Source organism: Triticum dicoccoides, chromosome 3A (assembly GCF_002162155.2).
Source record: "Triticum dicoccoides isolate Atlit2015 ecotype Zavitan chromosome 3A, WEW_v2.0, whole genome shotgun sequence".
NCBI classification, from domain to species: Eukaryota; Viridiplantae; Streptophyta; class Magnoliopsida; order Poales; family Poaceae; genus Triticum; species Triticum dicoccoides.
The window spans coordinates 574358810-574382160 of NC_041384.1; positions in this window are offsets into that span (position 1 = coordinate 574358810).

A 23351-nucleotide genomic window follows, 5' to 3' on the forward strand; every position below is an offset into this window, starting at 1 on the left:
ACTAGGATGTGTGCTTCCAAAGATGCCTTTATTAAAGCGTGTTCTTCCATTTCCTATGAAAATCAAGATGAAGATCTAAAATTTATTGATGTGTCTCCTATTAAATCTTTATTTTGAAATATGAATCTTGATGAAACTGAATATGATCTTCCTTTACCTAGAAGGCATTCTAAAAATTCGAAGTATTTAGATCTTTATGATGAAATTGATGAAAGTGGAATTGAAAGAAATAAAAACCTAGATGTTGCTAAACCCACTATATTGGATTTCAAGGAATTTAATTATGAAATTTGCTCTTTAATTGATTGTATTTCCTTGTTGCAATCCGTGCTAAATTCTCCACATGCTTATAGTCAACATAAAGCCTTCAACGAACATATTGTTGATGCCTTGATGCAATATTTTGAAGAAAAACTTGAGTTGAAAGTTTCTATCCCTAGAAAACTCTATGATGAGTGGGAACCAACTATTAAAATTAAAATTAAAGATCATTAGTTTTATGCTTTGTGTGATTTGGGTGCTAGTGTCTCTACTATTCCCAAGACTTTGTGTGATTTGCTAGATTTCCGTAATTTTGATGATTGCTCTCTAAACTTGTATCTCATGGATTCTACTATTAAGAAACCTATGTGAAGGATTAATGATGTTCTTATTGTTGCAAATAGAAATTATGTGCCCGTAGATTTCATTGTTCTTGATATAGATTGCAATCCTTCTTGCCCTATTATTCTTGGTAGACCTTTCCTTAGAACGGTTGGTGCGATTATTGATTTGAAGGAAGGGAATATTAGATTTCAATTTCCATTGAAAAAGGGCATGCAACACTTTCCAAGAAAGAAAATAAAATTACAATATGAAACTATCATGAGAGCCACTTATGGATTGCCTACCAAAGATGGCAATACCTAGATATATCCAAGCTTTTATGCCTAGCTAGGGGCGTTAAACGATAACGCTTGTTGGGAGGCAACACAATTTTATTTTTATTCCTTGCTTTTTTCTCCTGATTAGTAATAAATAAATTATTTAGCCTCTGTTTTGGTTGTGTTTTTTGTGTTAAATTAGTGTTTGTGCCAAGTAGAACCGTTGGGAAGACTTGGGGAAAGTCTGGTTGAACTTGCTGTAAAAAACAGAAACTTTAGCGCTCACGAGAACTTCTGTAATTTCTATTTGAAGAGTGCTATTTAGTTAATTCTTTTTGAAGATGATTAATAGATACATTCCTCACGTCCAACAGTTTATTTTAGAATTTTTGGGGTTCCAGATCTTGCACTAGCTACAGATTACTACAGACTGTTCTGTTTTTGACAGATTCTGTTTTTCGTGTGTTATTTGCTTATTTTGATGAATCTATGGTTAGTAAAATAGTTTATAATCCATAGAGAAGGTGTAATACAGTAGGTTTAACACCAATATAAATAAATAATGAGTTCAATACAGTACCTTGAAGTGGTCTTTTGTTTTCTTTCGCTAACGGAGCTCACGAGTTTTCTACTTTAAGTTTTGTGTTGTGAAGTTTTCAAGTTTTGGGTGAATTCTTTTGATGGATTATGGAACAAGGAGTGGCAAGAGACTAAGCTTGGGGATGCCCATGCCACCCCCAAGATAATCCAAGGACACCAAGAAGTCAAAGCTTGGGGATTCCCTGGAAGGCATCCCCTCTTTCGTCCACTTCCATCGGTAATTTACTTGGAGCTATATTTTTATTCACCAACATGATATGTGTTTTGCTTGGAGCGTCTTGTATTATTTGTGTCTTTGTGTCTTAGTATGCCACAATCATCCTCACTGTGCACAACTTTTGAGAGAGCCATACATGAATTAAAATTTGATAGAATACTCTATGTGCTTCACTTATATCTTTTGAGCTAAGTAGTTTTGCTCTATGTGCTTCACTTATATCTTTTGAGCATTATAATTTTGCTCTATGTGCTTCACTTAGATCTTTTAGCGCACAGTGGTGGATTTGTTTTAAAGAAACTATTGATCTCTCATGCTTCACTTAAATTATTTTGAGAGTCTTAATAGCATGGTAATTTGCTTAATAATAATATGCTTGATATTTAAGATTTGTGAAACTTTCTTTTGAGTGTGTTGAATACTAAGAAAAGATTGAAGCATGATAATTGTTTTGAGATATGTAGGTGATAATATTAAAGTCATGCTAGTTGAGTAGTTGTGAATTTAAAGAATACTTGTGTTAAAGTTTGTGATTCCCGTAGCATGCATCTATGGTGAACCGTTATGTGATGAAGTCGGAGCATGATTTATTTATTTATTGATTGTCTTCCTTATGAGTGGCGGTCGGGGACGAGCGATGGTCTTTTCCTACCAATCTATCCCCCTAGGAGCATGCGCATAATACTTTGCTTTGATAACTTCTAGATTTTTGCAATAAGTATATGAGTTCTTTATGACTAATGTTGAGTCCATGGATCATACGCACTCTCACCCTTCCACCTTTGCTAGCCTCTCTAATACCGCACACCTTTCGCCGGTATCATACACCTACCATATACCTTCCTCAAAACAGCCACCATACCTACCTATTATGGCATTTCCATAGCCATTCCGAGATATATTGCCATGCAACTTTCCACCATCTAGTTCATCATGACACATTCATCATTGTCATATTGCTTAGCATGATCATGTAGTTGACATAGTATTTGTGGCAAAGCCACCATTCATAATTTTTTCATACTTGTCACTCTTGATTCATTGCATAACCCGGCACACCGCCGGAGGCATCCATATAGAGGCATACTTTGTTTTAGAATCGAGTTGTAATCATTGAGTTGTAAATAAATAAAAGTGTGATGATCATCATTTAATAGAGCATTGTCCCAAAAAAAGGGAGAAAGGCCAAAGAAAAAAAGAAGGCCCAAAAAAAGAGAAAATAAATAAAAGGGGCAATGCTACTATCCTTTTACCACACTTGTGCTTCAAAGTAGCACCATGATCTTCATAGTAGAGAGTCTCTCATGTTATCACTTTCATATACTAGTGGGAATTTTACATTATAGAACTTGGCTTGTATATTACAATGATGGGCTTCCTCAAATTGCCCTAGGTCTTCATGAGCAAGCAAGTTGGATGCACACCCACTTAGTTTCTTTTTGAGCTTTCATATACTTATAGCTCAAGTGCATCCGTCGCATGGCAATCCCTACTCACTCACATTGATATCTTTTGATGGGCATCTCCATATCCCGTTGATACGCCTAGTTGATGTGAGACTATCTTCCCCTCCTTTTTGTCTTCTCCACAACCACCATTCTATTCCACCTATAGTGCTATATCCATGGCTCACGCTCATGTATTGCGTGAAGATTGAAAAAGTTTTGAAAAAGTTAGAGTATGAAACGATTGCTTGGCTTGTCATCGGGGTTGTGCATGATTTAAATACTTTGTGTGGTGAAGATAGAGCATAGCCAAACTATATGATTTTGTAGGGATAACTTTCTTTGGCCATGTTATTTTGAGAAGACATAATTGCATTGTTAGTATGCTTGAAGTATTATTATTTTTATGTCAATATAAACTTTTGTCTTGAATCTTTTGAATATGAATATTCATATCACGATTAAGAAGATTTGCATTGAAATTATGCCAAGTAGCACTCCACATCAAAAATTCTCTTTTTATCATTTACCTACTCGAGGACGAGCATGAATTAAGCTTGGGGATGCCTGATACGTCTCCAACATATCTATAATTTTTGATTGCTCCATGCTATATTATCTACTGTTTTGGACTATATTGGGCTTTATTTTCCACTTTATATTATTTTTGGGACTAACCTATTAACCGGAGGCCCAGCCTAGAATTGCTGTTTTTTTGCCTATTTCAGTGTTTCGAAGAAACGGAATATCAAACGGAGTCCAAACGGAATAAAACCTTCGGGAACGTGATTTTCTCACCGAACGTGATCCAGGAGACTTGGACCCTACGCCAAGGCATCAGAGAGGCGGTCACGAGGGTGGGGGACGCCCCCCTAGGGCGCGCCCCTGCCTCGTGGGCCCCTCGAAGCTCCACCGACGTACTCCTTCCTCCTATATATACCTACGTACCCCCAAACGATCAGAACAGGTGCCAAAAACCTAATTCCACCGCCACAACTTTCTGTATCCACGAGATCCCATCTTGGGGCCTGTTCCGGAGCTCCGCCAGAGAGGGCCGTCATCACGGAGGGCTTCTACATCATCATAGCCTCTCCGATGAAGTGTGAGTAGTTTACCTCAGACCTTCGGGTCCATAGTTAGTAGCTAGATGGCTTCTTCTCTCTTTTTGGATCTCAATACAAAGTTCTCCCCCTCTCTTGTGGAGATCTATTCGATGTAATCTTCTTTTTGCGGTGTGTTTGTTGAGATCGATGAATTGTGGGTTTATGATCAAGTCTATCTATGAATAATATTTGAATCTTCTCTGTTCTTTTATGTATGATTGGTTATCTTTGCAAGTCTCTTCGAATTATCCGTTTGGTTTGGCCAACTAGATTGGTAGTTCTTGCCATGGGAGAAGTGCTTAGCTTTGGGTTCGATCTTGCGGTGTCCTTTCCCAGTGACTGAAGGGGCAGCAAGGCATGTATTGCATCGTTGCCATCGAGGATAACAAGATGGGGTTTATTTCATATTGCATGAATTTATTTCTCTACATCATGTCATCTTGCTTAAGGCGTTACTCTGTTTTTAACTTAATACTCTAGATGCATGCTGGATAGCGGTCGATGAGTGGAGTAATAGTAGTAGATGCAAAATCGTTTCAGTCTACTTGTCACGGACATGATGCCTATATACATGATCATGCCTAGATATTCTCATAACTATGCTCAATTCTGTCAATTGCTCAACAGTAATTTGTTCAACCACCGTAGAATACTTATGCTCTTGAGAGAAGCCACTAGTGAAACCTATGGCCCCCGGGTCTATTCTCATCATATCAATCTCCATCACTTTAATCTTGTTTTGCCTTTTACTTTGCCTTTACTTTTTACTTTGCATCTTTATACCAAAAATACCAAAAACATTATATCTATCAGATCTCACTCTCGTAAGTGACCGTGAAGGGATTGACAACCCCTAATCGCGTTGGTGGCGAGTAGCTATACTTTTGTGCAGGTACGAGGGACTTGAGCATGGCCTCCTACTGGATTGATACCTTGGTTCTCAAAAACGGAGGGAAATACTTACGCTACTTTGCTTCATCATCCCTTCCTCTTCGGGGAAAACCAACACAAGCTCAAGAGGTAGCAGATCACTTCTTGATCACTTATAGCTTTTCGACCATTGCATAGCTTCTCATCTTACTCTTATTTGCGTATGTTAGCCACCATACTTGCTTAGTGCTTGCTGCAGCTCCACCTCATTACGCTATCCTACCCATAAGCTTAAATAGTCTTGATCTCACGGGTGTGAGATTGCTGAGTCCTCGTGACTCACAAATACTTCCAAACAGTTGCAGGTGCCGATGATACCAGTGCAGGTGATGCAACCGAGCTCAAGTGGGAGTTAGATGAAGACCTTTGTCGTTACTATGTTTCGCTTCTTGATGATCAGTAGTGGTGCCCAATTGGGACGATCAGGGATCTAGCATTTGGGGTTGTCCTCTTCTATTTTGGTCCCATAGTCGGACCTTGATTGTACTCTGGATGATGTATATTTAACTTGTTATTTGTGTGAAGTGGCGATTGTAAGCCAACTCCTTATCCCTTTATTATTCAGTACATGGGATTATGTGAAGATTACCCCTCTTGTGACAAAACCACCATGCGGTTATGCCTCTAAGTCGTGCCTTGACACGTGGGAGATATAGCCGCATCATGGGTGTTACAATTGGTTATTGACCGGAGTTGTGTCTCGGTCATGTTTACATAGTTCTCGAACCCGTAGGGTCCACACGCTTAACGTTCGATGACGATTTGTGTTATGAGTTATGTGATTTGATGTATCGAAGGTTGTTCGGGGTTCCGGATGAGATCACGAACATGACGAGGAGTCTCTAAATGGTCGATAGATAAAGATTGATATATTGGACCATGTTATTCGGACACCGGAAGTGTTCCGGATAGTTTCGAATAAAACCGGAGTGCCGTAAGGGTTACCGGAACCCCCAGGGATGTAATGGGCCTTAGTGGGCCTTAGGGGAGAGACAGGGCAGCAACCAAGAGGTGGCGCCCCCTAGGGGAGTCCGAATAGGACTAGGGGAGGGGGCGCGGCCCCTCTTTCCCTCTCCCTCTCCCTCTCCTTCCTTCTTCTCCTACTTGGACTAGGAAATGGGGGAGCCGATTCCTACTTGGAGTAGGACCCCCTATGGGCGCACCCCCTAGGGCCGGCCGGCCTCCTCCTCCCCTCCTTTATATACGAGGGAGGGGGCACCCCATAGACACACAAGTTGATCTTTAGCCATCTGCGGCGCCCCCCTCCACAGTTTTACACCTCGGTCATATTGTCGTAGTGCTTAGGCGAAGACCTGCATCGGCAACTTCATCATCACCATCACCATGTCGTCGTGCTGACGAAACTCTCTCTCAGCCTCAACTGGATCAAGAGTTCGAGGGACGTCACCGAGCTGAATGTGTGCAGATCGTGGAGGTGCCATGCGTTCGGTACTTGATCGGTTGGATCGCAAAGACGTTCGACTACATCAACCGCGTTACTAAACGCTTCCGCTTTCGATCTACGAGGGTACGTAGACACACTATCCCCTCTCATTGCTATGCATCTCCTAGATAGATCTTACGCGATCGTAGGTAAATATTTTGAAATACTGCGTTCCCCAACAGAAGAAGGTATTGCAGCCGCCAAGAGCCGTCTTTAGAACCAAGAGCATCCATCGACGCTTGGGAATGCTTCAACAGTCTCATACCAGCATCGCAAGTGTATGCAAGTGGTAAATCTAGACAGGGCAACTTACCCCAGACAATACACAACGAGCCATCACTGCATCACCATGGCCACTATCTCCCGCCACCAACTCTGTTGAGCATGTCGCTCCATGGCGCGTCCATCCGCATCATCGACTTGCATCACCACACAATTGTCGACGCCACGATGGATCACCGCTACCTACCATCATATAAGTATTTCCACTATATGTTGGGCTTCGTCGAACATGAGGAATAAGGGCTACATTTATGCCTAATGAAATCATGCAAACAAAATTATGTCATCTTGCTTAACACAATTATTTGCATTTACACTTAAAGTTTGATAGGTGTAGGGAGGGTCTCGACCTTCAAACGATTATTAGCCATAAATACATGGAGGGTCCCTGTCTATAGAATTATGGACATACTACCTATATAACATCAACACATGCCATATAATCTAGCATGAGCACGGGATATTTCATTTTGCACTCTTTCACATAACTATGTTGCTTGTCCTTTCTATTGTATTGGAGATTTACACTTGGTGAACCTATGAACCCTAGTCTAGCTTTTAGCATAAGAATCACCTTCAAACAACTTTACACACAGTTTTATTTCTAGTTATATTTTATTCTGAAGTACAAAAATATTATCTATAATAATGTATTTCATTTAGCTTGTACAACTAGCAATGCTAGCATGGTTAACATCCTTGTTGGTATTTTTGGGGACATAAGTGATGTTTTATTTGTGTTGTAGAGTTTACCCCCTATCATAGAACCTATTACCTCCACAAATTGATCCATATGGTTTCTCCATGAGGAAAAGTTACCACTTTCTACAAGCTCCCTCGCTTCGAAGCCAACTCGTTTTGGGCTATTTACCTGGCAATCAACACTTCTTGCCCTAGCTTGAAGGACGCCACACCGTCGGCACACAAGAAAGTTCACCCTTGAACCTGAATGAGCCATCAATGAGAAGGATGTCCGGGAGGGCCCAACTGGACTTCCCTTTGCACTAACTGAGCTCCACACTAGACCTATCACTTGCACACGACACTGCTGCCTATTGACGCAAGCTATTAATTGAAGACACATAAACTGAGAAGATGCGGGGAAGGAAGAAGGACTCATTCACTACAAAAGGAGCTAGACTTTTCAGAACACTAGGCTCTCAATTGTTGGGGAACGTAGCATACAATTTCAAAAAAATTCCTACGCTCATGCAAGATCTATCTAGGACATGCATAGCAACGAGAGGGGGAGAGTGTGTCCACATACCCTCATAGACTGAAAGTGGAAGCGTTAGTTTAACACGGTTGATGTAGTCGAACGTCTTCTCGATTCAACCGATCAAGTACCGAACGTACGGTACCTCCGAGCTCTGCACACATTTAGCTTGACGACGTCCCTCGAACTCTTGATCCAGCAAAGTGTCGAGGGAGAGTTCCGTCAGCACGACGGTGTGGTGACGATGATGGTGAAGTGATCCGCGTAGGGCTTCGCCTAAGCACTATGTGAATATGACCGGAGGCGTAAACTTTGGAGGGGGGCGCCGCACACGGCTAACAATGTTTTTTGTTTTTTCTAGGCGCCCCTCCCCACATATATATAGGTAGGAGGGGCAGGGGGACAGCCATGGGGCGCCCCAAGTAGGAGGAATCCTACTTGGGGGCCTCTTCCAATTCGGCCTTCCCCTTTCCTTATGCCCGGAGGGGGGAAGGAAAGAGGGGAGAGGGGAAAGGAAGGGGGAATCCTATTCCCTCTAGTTCCTTTCCTCCTCCCCTTTTCCTTTCTCCACTTAGGATTCCACCAAAAGGGAGGAAGGGGGAAGGAAGGAGAGGGAGAGGGAGTAGGAAAGGGGGCGCCGCCCCCTTCCCTTGTCCAATTCGGACTGCAAAGGGGGGGTGCGCCTTCCCTGGCGGCCCTCCTCTCTTTCCAATAAGGCCCATGGTGGCCCATTAGTTCCCCTGGGGGTTCCGGTAACCCCTCCGACACTCCTTTTTACCCAAAACTATCTGAACCGCTTCTGGTGTCCGAATAACATGGTCCAATATATCAATCTTCATGTCTCGACCATTTCGAGACTCCTCGTCATGCCCGTGATCTCATCCGGGACTCCGAACAAACTTCGGTACATCAAATCACATTACTCATAATACAAATTGTCATCGAACATTAAGCATGCGGACCCTACGGGTTCGAGAACTATGTAGAAATGATCGAGTCACATCTCAGGTCAATAACCAATAACGGAACCTGGATGTTCATATTGGCTCCTACATATTCCATGAATATCTTTATCGGTCAAACCGCATAACAACATATGTTGTTCCCTTTGTCATCGGCATGTTACTTGCCCAAGATTCAATCGTCGGTATCATCATACCTACTTCAATCTCGTCACCGGCAAGTCTCTTTACTCGTTTCATAATGCATCATCCAGTGTCTAACTCATTAGACACATTGCTTGCAAGGCTCATAGTGATGTGCATTGCCGAGAGAGCCCAGAGATACCCCTCTGATACACGGAGTGACAAATCCTAATCTCGATCTATGCCAACTCAACAAACACCATCGGAGACACCTGTAGAGCATCTTTATAATCACCCAGTTACGTTGTGATGTTTGATAGCAGACAAGGTGTTCCTCCGGTATTTGGGAGTTGCATAATCTCATAGTCTGAGGAACATGTATAAGTCATGAAGAAAGCAATAGTAGAAAAACTAAACGGTCATTATGCTAAGCTAACGGATGGGTCTTGTCCATCACATCATTCTCTAATGATGTGATCCCGTTCATCAAATGACAACACATGTCTATGGCTAGGAAGCTTAACCATCTTTGATTAACGAGGTAGTCAAGTAGAGGCATACTAGGGACACTCTGTTTGTCTATGTATGCACACATGTACTAACTTTTCGGTTAATACAATTCTAGCATGAATAATAAACATTTATCATGATATAAGGAAATATAAATAACAACTTTATTATTGCCTCTAGGGCATATTTCCTTCAGTCTCCCACTTGCACTAGAGTTAATAGTCTAGATTACATACTAATGATTCTAACACCCATGGAGTCTTGGTGTTGATCATGTTTTACTCGTGAGAGAGGCTTAGTCAACGGGTCTGCAACATTCAGATCTGTATGTATCTTGCAAATCTCTATGTCTCCCTCCTTGACTTGATCGTGGATGGAATTGAAGCGTCTCTTGATGTGCTTGGTTCTCTTGTGAAATCTGGATTCCTTTGCCAAGGCAATTGCACCAGTATTGTCACAAAAGATTTTCATTGGACCCGATGCACTAGGTATTACACCTAGATCGGATATGAACTCCTTCATCCAGACTCCCTCATTTGCTGCTTCCGAAGTAGCTATGTATTCCGCTTCACACGTAGATCCTGCCACGACTCTCTGCTTGGAACTGCACCAACTGACAGCTCCACCATTTAATATAAATACATATCCAGTTTGCGACTTAGAGTCATCCGGATCAGTGTCAAAGCTTGCATCGACGTAACTATTTACGATGAGCTCTTCACCTCCATAAACTAGGATGTTCTTGACCGCTGTCCAGTGATCCACTCCAAGATTACTTTGGTACCTCCCTGCTAAACTAATAGCAAGGCACACATCAGGTCTGGTACACAACATTGCATACATGATAGAACCTATGGCTGAGGCATAGGGAATGACTTTCATTTCTCTCTATCTTCTGCAGTGGTCGGGCATTGAGTCTGACTCAACTTCACACCTTGTCACACAGGCAAGAACCCTTTTTTTGACTTATCCATTTTGAACTTCTTCAAGACGTTATCAAGGTATGTGCTTTGTGAAAGTCCAATTAAGCGTCTTGATCTATCTCTATAGATCTTGATGCCCAATATATAAGTAGCTTCACCGAGGTCTTTCATTGAAAAATTCTTATTCAAACATCCTTTTATGCTATTCAGAAATTCAGTATCATTTCCGATCAAAACTATGTCATCCACATATAATATCAAAAATGCTACAGAGCTCCCACTCACTTTATTGTAAATACAGACTTCTCCAAAATTCTGTATAAAACCATATGCTTTGTTCACACTATCAAAGCATATATTCCAACTCCGAGAGGCTTGCACCAGTCCATAAATGGATCGCTGGAGCTTGCACACTTTGTTAGCACCTTTTGGATTGACAAAACCTTCTGGTTGCATCATATACAACTCTTCTTTGAGATATCCCTTAAGGAATGTAGTTTTGACATCCCTTTGCGAAATTTCATAATCATGAAATGCGACAATTTCTAACATGATTCATACAGACTTAAGCATCGCTACCGGTGAGAAGGTCTCATCGTAGTCAACTCCTTGAACTTGTCAAAAACCTTTCGCAACAAGTCAAGCTTTGTAGACAGTAACATTACCGTCAGCGTCAGTCTTCTTCTTGAAGGTCCATTTATTCTCTATTGCTTGCCGATCATTGGGCAAGTCAACCAAAGTCCATACTTTTTTCTCATACATGGATCCCACCTCAGATTTCATGGCTTCAAGCCATTTTGCGGAATCTGGGCTCATCATCGCTTCCTCATAGTTCATAGGTTCATCATGGTCAAGTAACATGACCTCCAGAAAAGGATTATCGTACCACTCTGGTGTGGATCTGATACGTCTCCAACGTATCTATAATTTATGAAGTATTCATGCTATTATATTATCTGTTTTGGATGTTCATGGGCTTTATTAGACACTTTTATATTATTTTTTGAGACTAACCTATTAACCCAGAGCCCAGTGCCAGTTTCTGTTTTTTCCTTGTTTTAGAGTATTGCAGAAAAGGAAAATCAAATGGAGTCCAATTGACCTGAAACTTCACGGAACTTATTTTTGGACCAGAAGAAGCCCACATAGTATCGGAGATGGACCAGGAGAGTCCCAGGCTGCCCACGAGGGTGGGGGGTGCGCCCACCCCCTGGGCGCGCCCACCCCCCTGGGCGCGCCCCCTGCCTCGTGGACAGCCCGGAGATCCACCGACGTACTTCTTCCTCCTATATATACCCATATACCCTGAAAACTTCGAGGAGCAGAATAGATCGAGAGTTCCGCCGCCAGAAGCCTCTGTAGCCACCAAAAACCAATCTAGGCCCTCTCTGGCACCCCGGAGGGCATGGAGGAGGATCTCGGAGGGGCCATCATCACCATGAAGGCCAAGGACTAGAGGGAGAACCTCTCCCCATCTAGGGGGAGGCCATGGAGGAGGAAGCACAAGGGGGAGAACCTCTCCTCCTCTCTCTTGGTGGCACCGGAGTGCCATCGGGAGGGGAATCATCGCCGCGGTGATCGTCTTCATCAACATCACCATCATCATCACCATCCTCATCTCTTTTACGCAGTCCACTCTCCCGCACCCCGCTGTAATCCCTACTTGAACATGGTGCTTTATGCCACATATTATGATCCAATGATGTGTTGCCATCCTATGATGTTTTGAGTAGATATCTTTTGTCTTTGGGTTGATTGATGATCTAGATTGGTATGAGTTGTATGTTTTACTTTGATGCTGTCCTATGGTGCCCTCCGTGTCACGCAAGCGTGAGGGGTTCCTGCTGTAGGGTGTTGCAATACGTTCATGATTTGCTTATAGTGGGTTGGTGAGTGACTAAAACACAAACCCGAGTAAGGGGGTGGTTGCGTATGGGATAAAGAGGACTTGATGCTTTAATGCTATGGTTGGGTTTTACCTTAATGATCTTTAGTAGTTGGGGATGCTTGCTAGAGTTCCAATCATAAGTGCATATGAGCCAAGTAGAGAAAGTATGTTAGCTTATGCCTCTCCCTCATATGAAACTGCAATAGTGATTACCGATCTTGTTAACGATTGCCTAGGACAATTCCGCACACTGATCCACCATTATTCCACACTCACTATTTATAATATTTAGTAATATATTCTAACTTTATGATAACAAAACCTACTTTCATATTTTAGCTCTCCGATATCATACAAAGTTATCCACTTCATACCCACAACGTAGTTTTATTTCTCGTTGCTAGTTGGAAGCAAACGTTCGGTGTACTTAGAGTCGTATCAGTGGCAGATAGGGATTGAGAGAATATTGATCTTACCTTTAGCTCCTTTTGGGTTCTACACTCCATACTTATCACTTCCACCTTTGGAAATTGCTACGATGATTCCTTGCACTCGGGGATTATCAAGCTCTTTTCTGGCGCCGTTGCCGGGGAGCAATAGTGTGGGGTTGATATTCTCGTGTGTTCTTGTTTGCTTTCTTCACTAAGTAGATTTTATTTTTTCTTTTTTGTTTCTATTTAGTTGTGGGTGAAACATAAAAAATTAAAAGAATTAAAATACCAAAAAAAATTACTTGCCTCTCATGCCTAATTTTTTTTCAAAAAGGGAAGTGATTGGAAAGTTATGCATTGAAGAAGTGAGGGTCGACCTTGAGCAATTGTGTTCATGCTCATGGAAACAATGTAGAATTTTTCATGGAAGTTTCTTTGTAAGTAATTATCCCCTTGTGTATATCCATTGTATTATAAAAATAATGTGCCAAGCCTTGGTTCTAGGATGATTAGATTGCTTGTTTACTATGTGCAGAATAAAAACAGAAACTTTGGTTGTAGTGCGTGATTTTACATTTTTTACTAGAAAGTCAAATGGGTATGAAACTTTTTGAACATTACTTATGTACAAATTGTTAAAATTTACAAATTTATTTCATAATTATTGGAGTTAGAGAAGTTTACTAAACTTCCATATTACTACAGGCTGTCCTGTTTTTGACAGATTCTGTTTTTCGCGTGTTGTTTGCTTATTTTGATGAATCTATGGCTAGTATCAGGGGGTATGAACCATAGAGAAGTTGGAATACAGTAGGTTTAACACCAACATAAATAAATAATTAGTTCATTCCATTAACTTAAAGTGGTAGTTTGCTTTATTACACTAACGGATCTCATAAAGTTTTTGTTAAAGTTTTGTGTGGATGAAGTGTTCGAAGATCGAGGAGCTATCAATATGAGAAGAATAAAGAGAGGCAAGAGTTCAAGATTGGGGATTCCCAAGGCACCCCAAGTAAATATTTCAGAGGATACTCAAGCATCTAAGCTTGGGGATGCCCCGGTTGGCATCCCATCTTTCTTCTTCAACAATTATCGGTATACCTTAGTTTTTGTTTTGTTCACATGATTTGTGTCCTTTGTGTTTTTATTTTTCTTTAAGAACCATGTTAGTATGAGATGTCCCTTCATCAAATTATAGAATACTTCATATGCTTCACTTATATCTTTTAAGTATGATCTTATAAAATTTCTCTTTGAGCTTCACTTAAATCTTTTGAATATGGTTTTATAGAATGCTTCGTGTGCTTCACTTATACATTTTGAGCTTGGATATTGGTTAGTTTGTATTAATTGTAGAATGATCCATGAACTTCACTTATATCTTTTGGAGTATGAATAATACTATCATCTAAAGCGGGTTTGGAAGAGTGTCAACTTTAGGAACTAGTGATCCCGCTATTTCAAATGAGAAGAATTTTGCTTATGTGGAGAGTAGAAAAATTTCTATGCTTGTAGAGCATGAAAAGAATGCTTTATGTAGTGGTTATATTGTTAAATTCTTTGATGATGCTGCTGAAAATTATTATGAGGGAGGAACATATGCTTGTAGGAGTTGCCATAATATCAGGTTTTCTCCCTATGTGCTTAAAGTTTTGAAGTTATACTAGTTTTGCCTTCCCATGCTTGTCGGAGTAATCGACCACGGGTACCCCAAGGACGGCAAGACGATATTTCAAGACATCGGGGCTAGCAAAGCCCCTCAGTCCGACTGTCCGGCCGCTCCTGCCGGCTTCCCGTCCGACTGCTCTGCCCGGCCGACTGCCGGCTGCCGAAGGCACCAACCAGCCGGCTGCCGACTGCGTCAACCAGCCGGCTGCCGACTGCAGCACGACCCGATACCGACAAGATCCTGACACGATGGCCATACCATGGACAAGATGGCTGTACCCAGACACTGCTGAGCAATAGTAATACATTGTAGCAGGTGTGAGATGTCACATCGTTGTCTCCCAAATAGTGAAGTTGGTCACATGGGCCATCCCTTGTCCCCTGGGCTCCCCTTTATAAGGAGCACCAGGGGAGGCTCACGGCCACGGGGGCGCCACCATGGCCTCTTGGCCATTCACTCCCACGCATGCATGCTAGCTAGCTCACGCCCACATCCATCTATCCATCCATCCATTCATACACACATGGACTCACACACTCTCACGCATGAGCATGGCCGACCACTAGCTAGCTCACATACACATATGAGACATATACCAGATCAGATGCACTTGGCACTGATCCCAGATACAGCTCCAGGAGCACTTTGTACTGCCCGATGTACACCCCAGATAGATACACTCAGACATGCAGCAGTAGGAGTATTATCTCTCCGGAGAGCTCCGAAGCTGGGTAAACCACCACGTGCTACTCGCATACCCGCTCCCGGGCCTATCAGCAGTAGTCTTACCCACACACTAAGCCCTTGTGGCATCTGTCGACTCGCAAGCCCCCCGTGAGAAATACCACGACATTTGGCGCCCACTGTGGGACGGTACTACTATTATGCTACCACGCTGCTGCTGGTTTCGCTGTTCGGGCGGGACCATCTTCGCCTTCCCCGCCGTAGTGTCGCGCCGTCTCTCCGGTAGCGCTCGGGGGCTCGACTTCGACCCGCCCCCGGAGCGGCCGTGCGGGACGGCGCGCCCTCACCGTCGGCCTCATTCGTCTCCACCGCCGCGGCATCGCGCCGTCTATCCGTTAGCTGTCGGGAGCTCGACATCGACACACCCCCGGTGTGGCCGCGAGGGGCGGCACGTCCTCGCCGTTGGCCTCACCATCTTCGTCTTCACCGGCGCGGCATCGCCGTCGTCTCTCAGGTAGCACTCGAGGGTTCGACACCAACACGCCCCCGGGACGGCCGTGTGGAGCAGCACGTCCGTGCCGTCGACTGCGGCGTTGCTTCGTTTTCTTCTCCGAGAGGCGCCCATGCCTGCGTGCGTGCTGCTCGCGCCCGTCCAGGCCTCTCCGAGCTCCTCGAGCGTCGTCCACTGCTGCCGTTGAGCTCCCTCCTGTGCCGCTCCGGCCTCCGTGGCTGCGCTCACTGCCTCCTCCACTCCCATGGCTCTTTTCCTGCCTCCACTATGAGCTTGCCCGCCGCTTGTTGTAGCTGCATGCTCGCATCGCTGTAGGTGTCGCTGTCATGCAGCGTTTCGCTGTAGCCGCAGTTACGGCCACGCCTTGCTATCGCTCCTGTAAGTATATGCCTTCGTGCATGGCTAGCTAGCTAGCTAGCAAACCCAATGGATTAGGCTGCATGCATGCTAGCTAGCTTGCCCGGTGCAAGCGCCCACGGGATGTGGCTACGTGCGCTGGCCGGACACATCTCGCCACCGGCTCCGCTTACTCCTCCCGCGCGCGCCGGCGCTGTGACGACTCCGTCGTTGCCGCGCCCGCTCGCCGGCCGGCTGCTCCGCCTCCACGCGCTCGCATCAGCCGCCTCCGCGCCTGGGCGCGCCGGCTCCAGTCGACTCGTCGCTTCGCCAGCTTCGCCCTGCGGTCGGCTTCCTCCGTATCCGCGCGCCCGCCCAGACCAGCTCCAGGTCCGGCCCCATCCGCCAGCCGGCCTTGCTGGCATCTCGTACGCGCCTCCGGCAGCCGGCTCCAATTGCCCGCAGCGCCGCGTTCGCGCCTCCCCAATGACCCGGCTGCGCTGGGCCGCCTCCGCCTCGTCGGTCCGCAGCCGGCTCTGCACGCCTCGCGCGTCCCTCGCCAGCTTCTGCTCCGAGCCACCTCCGCCACTCGGCCTATGTCGGGCCGGCTCCGCATCGCCGCAGCACCGACTGCTGCCCAAGCCGCGCCTGCGGCTACGCACCTGCGGGACTCCCGCCGGCCCGCCGGCTACGCGCGCACCTGGCCAGCCGGCTCCTGCGCTGGCTGGCTCCCTTGCAACTCGGCCTGCCGGCTCCTCCGCACCCCGGCCTGCCGGCTTTGCCCTGGCTGGCTCCCCCGCTCCCCGGTCGGCTGGCTCCCGCGCTGGCCGTCTTCCGCCCGCTTCCCGGCCTGCCGGCTTCTGCCGTGACCCGGACGCCGGCTACTGCCGTCCCGCTCCTGCCGACTGCTCAGGCAGTGAAAGAAAAGAAAGAAAAGTCAAAAGGCCGACTGCAAAAAAAAAGAGGTCCGGCTGCCCACATGGAGTCGGACAGAGAGAAGAAACAGAAAGTGGCTGGCTCCCGCCACCCGGATGGCCGGGTCACGCCCGTTTCCCGGACGGCCGGCTCCTGCCACCCGGGCAGGCCGGGTCCTCACGCCCGCTACCCGGCTTTAAAAAAAACAGTTGTGTCCGATTGTTCTCATCCGGCGCAAATGAAGAAAAAAGAAGAAGACAAAGTAGTTGCCGGGAGATCCGGCCCGACTGCTCAGCAGTCGGCCCGAATCTCGGGGGCTACACCCAGTGGGTGCGCTGACGCGCCCCCGCGAGAAGAAGACAAAGTAGCTGGCGGGAGATCCGGCCTGACTGCTCAGCAGTCGGCCCGAATCTCGGAGGCTACACCTAGCGGGTGCGCTGACGCGCTCCCGCGAAGATGAAGACAAAGTAGTTGCCGGAAGATCCGGCTCGACTGCTCAGCAGTCGGCCCAGATCTCGGGGGCTACACCCAGCAGGTGCGCTGATGCGCCCCCACGAGAAGAAGACAAAGTAGTCGCCGGGAGATCCGGCCCGACTGCTCAGCAGTCGGCCCGAATCTCGGGGGCTACACCCAGCGGGTGCGCTGACGCGCCCCCGCGCGAGAGAGAAGACAAAGTAGTCGTCGGGAGATCCGGCCCGACTGCTCAGCAGTCGGCCCGAATCTCGGGGGCTACATCCAGCGGGTGCGCTGACGCGCCCCCGCGAAGAAGAAGACAAAGTAGTTGCCGGGAGATCCAGCCCGACTGCTCAGCAGTCGGCCCAAATCTCGGGGGCTACACCCAGCGGGTGCGCTGGCGCGCCCCCACGAAGATTGCAGACAAGAGAAGAGTTCTGTCTGGCTGCCAGCAGCCGGCAGAAGAGGAAAAGAAGAAAAAGGGCGTTGCAAGACGCCTCGCCGCCCGGCCGGTCGAGCCTGGCCGGCCGGGACCCCCCTTCGAGCACCCGGGGGCTCAAGGGCTACACCCAGCGGGTGCGCCGACATGCTCCGCGAGCGCCGAGTCGCGTCGGCTGTCTTCGATGACCGCGACTACACGAAAATCAATGTGAGCTCCTCGCCCGCATATTTTTGCATCACGCAAGCATGGATAACCCCGAGCGATGCTCGGGGTCTATCTCCGCATTTTAATTACAGTTGCATCATTGTTCGCCCCGGTGCCAGCCAGAGTTGGCCCGGGGGCTGGCCGCTTGGCCTGAGACGTTAGTTCCCGCAGACGGCTTAGTAGCGTGCGCAGTACCAAAGGCTCACTCTTAGTCACAGACCGTAGAGCGGCTGTCCGGCTAGCAAGGGTGAATGCTGGAGGCCACCCACGCGAAAAACGTCCGGGAAGAAAAACAGTTCGGGCGACCCAGCCGTTTTCCTTTACAAATATCTACTCGGTTGAATCTGCTCCTAGACTCTGAGTACTGTACACTCCACTTCGTGGCCCACTCTTAGCCACAGACCGCAGAGCGGCTGTCCGGCAAGCAAGAGCACAAGCCAAAAAGCGGAGGGAACACGAAAAAGATTAAGGGGGCTCAGACGAAACCGAGTCGGCACCCTCCGCATAAAACTTGTAATGCTAAAAGAAAACATTTGATATATCCGCATGGACTAACTTTGTCTTTTTTCATGATCATTTCCATGAACACTCGCCAAAAAACCTCCGCCCAACTTTGCCAAGTTGCCCGGAGGCTTGGGGGCTACTGTCGGAGTAATCGACCACGGGTACCCCGAGGACGGCAAGATGATATTTCAAGACATCGGGGCTAGCAAAGCCCCTCAGTCCGACTGTCCGGCCGCTCCTGCCGGCTTCCCGTCCGACTGCTCTGCCCGGCCGAATGCCGGCTGCCGACTGCGCCAACCAGCCGGCTGCCGACTGCGTGAACCAGCCGGCTGCCGACTGCAGCACGACCCGATACCGACAAGACCCTGACACGATGGCCATACCGCGGACAAGACGGCTATACCCGGACACTGCTGAGCAATAGTGATACACTGTAGCAGGTGTGAGATGTCACATCGTTGTCTCCCAAATAGTGAAGTTGGTCACATGGGCCATCCCTTATCCCCTGAGCTCCCCTTTATAAGGAGCACCAGGGGAGGCTCACGGCCACGGGGGCGCCACCATGGCCTCTTGGCCATTCACTCCCACGCATGCATGCTAGCTAGCAAGATGGCTAGCTAGCTCACGCCCACATCCATCCATCCATTCATTCATACACACATGGACTCACACACTCTCACGCATGAGCATGGCCGGCCACTAGCTAGCTCACATACACATATGAGACATATACCAGATCAGATGCACTTGGCACTGATCCCAGATACAGCTCCAGGAGCACTTTGTACTGCCCGATGTACACCCCAGATAGATACACTCAGACATGCAGTAGTAGGAGTATTATCTCTCCGGAGAGCTCCAAAGCTGGGTAAACCACCGCGTGGTACTCGCATACCCGCTCCCGGGCCTATCAGCAGCAGTCTTACCAACACACTAAGCCCTTGTGTCATCTGTCGACTCGCAAGCCCCCCGTGAGAAATACCACGACAATGCTAGTTGATTCTTGTTCCTATAAATTGTGTGCTCACAAAATCCCTAGGCATAGGAAGTGGGTTAGGTTTAAATTTTCTAGTCATATTTTTCATGATGCTCTCTTTATGTTTCAATTCTTATCTTTTATGTGAGCATCATTGAAATCATCATGCCTAGCTAAAAGGCATTAAAAAAAGCGCTTGTTGGGAAAGAAACCAATATTTACCCTTACTGTTTTTGTGTGTTTACATGATTAAGCTACTGTAGTAATCATGTTTTATAGCTTTTCTTTCAATAAAGTGCCAAGTAAGACCTTTGGGAAGACTTGGATGAAAGTTAATGTGATCTTGCTGTAAAAAACAGAAACTTTGCGCTCACAAGATTAGCTGCCATTTTTTACAGAAGAGTGATTTGGTGCTAATTATTTTTGCAGAATATTAATAGACAAATTCCTCACATCCACCAATTTATTTCATAATTTTTTGAATAGCATAAGTATAGTTGATATTCAGATCATTACAGACTGTTCTGTTTCTGACAGATTCTGTTTTCATTACATAGTTTGCTTGTTTTCTAGTTTCTATGGCTTATATTCCTCAATATAAATTGTAGAAATGATATGTTACAATAGGAATTGTGTGAGAACAATTATGAACCTTGTCTTTGACAGTACCAAAGTGAATGGTTTACTCTTTATCATACTAACCTATCTCACGAAGTTCCGTTAAGTTTTGTGTGATTGAAGTTTTCAAGTTTTGGGTGAGATATCGATATGAGGAGAATAAGGAGTGGAAATACCCTAAGCTTGGGTATGCCCAAGGCACCCCAAGGTAATATTCAATGAAGACTCAAGCGCCTAAGCTTGGGGATGCCCCGGAAGGCATCCCCTCTTTCGTCTTCAAAACTATCGGTATACCTTACTCAGAGCTATATTTTTATTCATCACATGATATGTGTTTTGCTTGGAGGGTATTTTAAATTTTACTTGCTGTTTGAATAAAATAATTGGATCTGAATTATTAAATGAAAAAGAATCCTCCCGTGGCTAGTTAATTATTTGACTACTCAGTGTTCTTCACTTATATCTTTTTGGGGTAGTTTGTCATTTACTCACGTGCTTCAAGTATATCCTATGAGTAAATGGTTGAATGAATTGAATATCATAAATCTGAATTTATAAATGTTTCATATGCTTATACCATGGGGAGTAATGACTTCACATAGAATAAGTATAGGTAGTAAACTTATTGAATGTTAGCAAACGTAGAATTGGTCACTTGAACAATTCATGAAAGAATATTGAAGGAAGAGAGATTTCACATATAAATATACTATCTTGGACATCTTTTTGTAATTGTGAGCACTCATTAAAATATGACATGCTAAAAGGTTGATGTTGGACAAGGAAGACAACGTAATGGGTTATGTTTTCTTATATCCAAAATAAAGTATATTGTCATGGATCATCCAACATGTTGAGCTTGCCTTTCCCCCTCATGCTAGCCAAATTCTTTGCACCAAGTAGAGATACTACTTGTGCTTCCAAACATCCCTTAAACTAGTATTGCCATGAGAGTCCACCATACCTACATATGGATTGAGTAAGATCCTTCAAGTAAGTTGTCATTGGTGCATGCAATAAAAATTGCTCTCTAAATATGTATGATCTTTTAGTGTGGAGAAAATAAGCTTTATACGATCTTGTGATATGGAAGCAATAAAAGCGACAGAATGCATAATAAAGGTCCCTATCACAGGGGGCAATATAAAGTGACCACTCTTTTGCATTAAGATTTTATGCATCCAACTATAAAAGCGCATCACAACCTCTGCTTCCCTCTGCGAAGGGCCTACCTTTACTTTTATCTTCTACCATTATGCAAGAGTCATGGTGATTTTCACCTTTCCTTTTTTACATTTTATACTTTGGCAAGCACATTCTGTTGGAAAGATTCTGACACATATATCCAATTGGATGTAAGGCATCATGAACTATTATTGTTGACATTACCCTTGAGGTAAAAGGTTGGGAGGCGAATCTATAAGCCCCTATCTTTCTCTGTGTCTGATTAAAACTTTGAACCCATAAATATCGCATGAGTGTTAGCAATTGTGAAAGACTACATGATAGTTGAGTATGTGGGATTTGCTAAATCAAAGCTCTGACATAGACTCTTCCTGAAAATAAGATGAATTATAATTGTTTGATGACTGATAACACGGTTTGTTAGTTTTCAAGAAAGTTTATGATCTATACTTTAACATGTGAATAGCTTATTACTTGATCAGGAGAAGCTTTATGAGATGAACTATTGTTATGATATATAATGATGCTATAAAAGGTGATTGACATTATCATTGATCAAACTTGTGCACCTGCTAGCATTCACACTTCATAAATTATTTCTTTTATCATTTACCTACTCGAGGACGAGCATGAATTAAGCTTGGGGATGCTGATACGTCTCCAACGTATCTATAATTTATGAAGTATTCATGCTATTATATTATCTGTTTTGGATGTTCATGGGCTTTATTAGACACTTTTATATTATTTTTTGGGACTAACCTATTAACCCAGAGCCCAGTGCCAGTTTCTGTTTTTTCCTTGTTTTAGAGTATCACAGAAAAGGAAAATCAAATGGAGTCCAATTGACCTGAAACTTCACGGAACTTATTTTTTGACCAGAAGAAGCCCACGAAGTATCGGAGATGGACCAGGAGAGTCCCGGGCTGCCCATGAGGGTGGGGGCGCGCCCACCCCCTGGGTGTAGCGACCCGACCTCAAACGGTCAAGTCTCTATGCTTCAGTATCATCCCTGGATCGGTAATGCTGACACACATAGTACTCGAAGGATTTATAATAGAGTAGCAATCACACACTTATTACATCGAATGTCTCAAAAGAGAACTTATTACAATAGATATGGCTTAAGGCCATCGAATACGATAACAACGGAAGGCTTGGAAGAGGTAGACTAGCAGATGTAGTGGGTTGTAGGTGGTATAGTCTATCCGGAGTCGAGAGTTAATGCTTCTGAAAGACTGTGTCTCGGTCATCCGTTTATCAAACACCATGTAGTGCAAGAAATCTAACGGAGGAGATTGAGTCTTGTGGGGAAAAGTGCGCAAACCTCTGCAGAGTGTACAAACTAATCATGGTTAGCCGTGTCCCTAGTTATGGACATCTTGAGTATCTAGTACTTGGATTATCATATGTATCTCATCACTCTAAATTAATATTGTTGGGTTGATAATTACTTTTAATTGGGATTGAGTTGGAGGAACCTTCTCAATGATGTTTCAACTACCATGATAGTTAAATAAAATCTATTTCTTTGTTGTAGGGAAAAATTGGCTTTTCGCAAAACTTTAACCGTAGAGCTTTCCACCAGCCAAATAGGCATATAGTGATAGCATTATTCTGTTCTTGCTCTAGCGTGTTATATTGCCAGCATATTCCATGTGCTGACCCATTTTTGGGTTGCAACATATTATGTTGCAGACTTTTCAGACGAGGAGTAAGGTTCGTTAGGTCGTTGCCGTGCAGCTCAGCTATGTCGTTGGAGTTGATGGACTCACTTTATCTTCCAAGCCTTCCGCTGTTATCGTATTAGATGGCCTTAAGCCATATCTATTGTAATAAGTTCTCTTTTGAGACATTCAATGTAATAAGTGTGTGATTGCTACTCTGTTATAAATCCTTTGAGTACTGTGTGTGCCA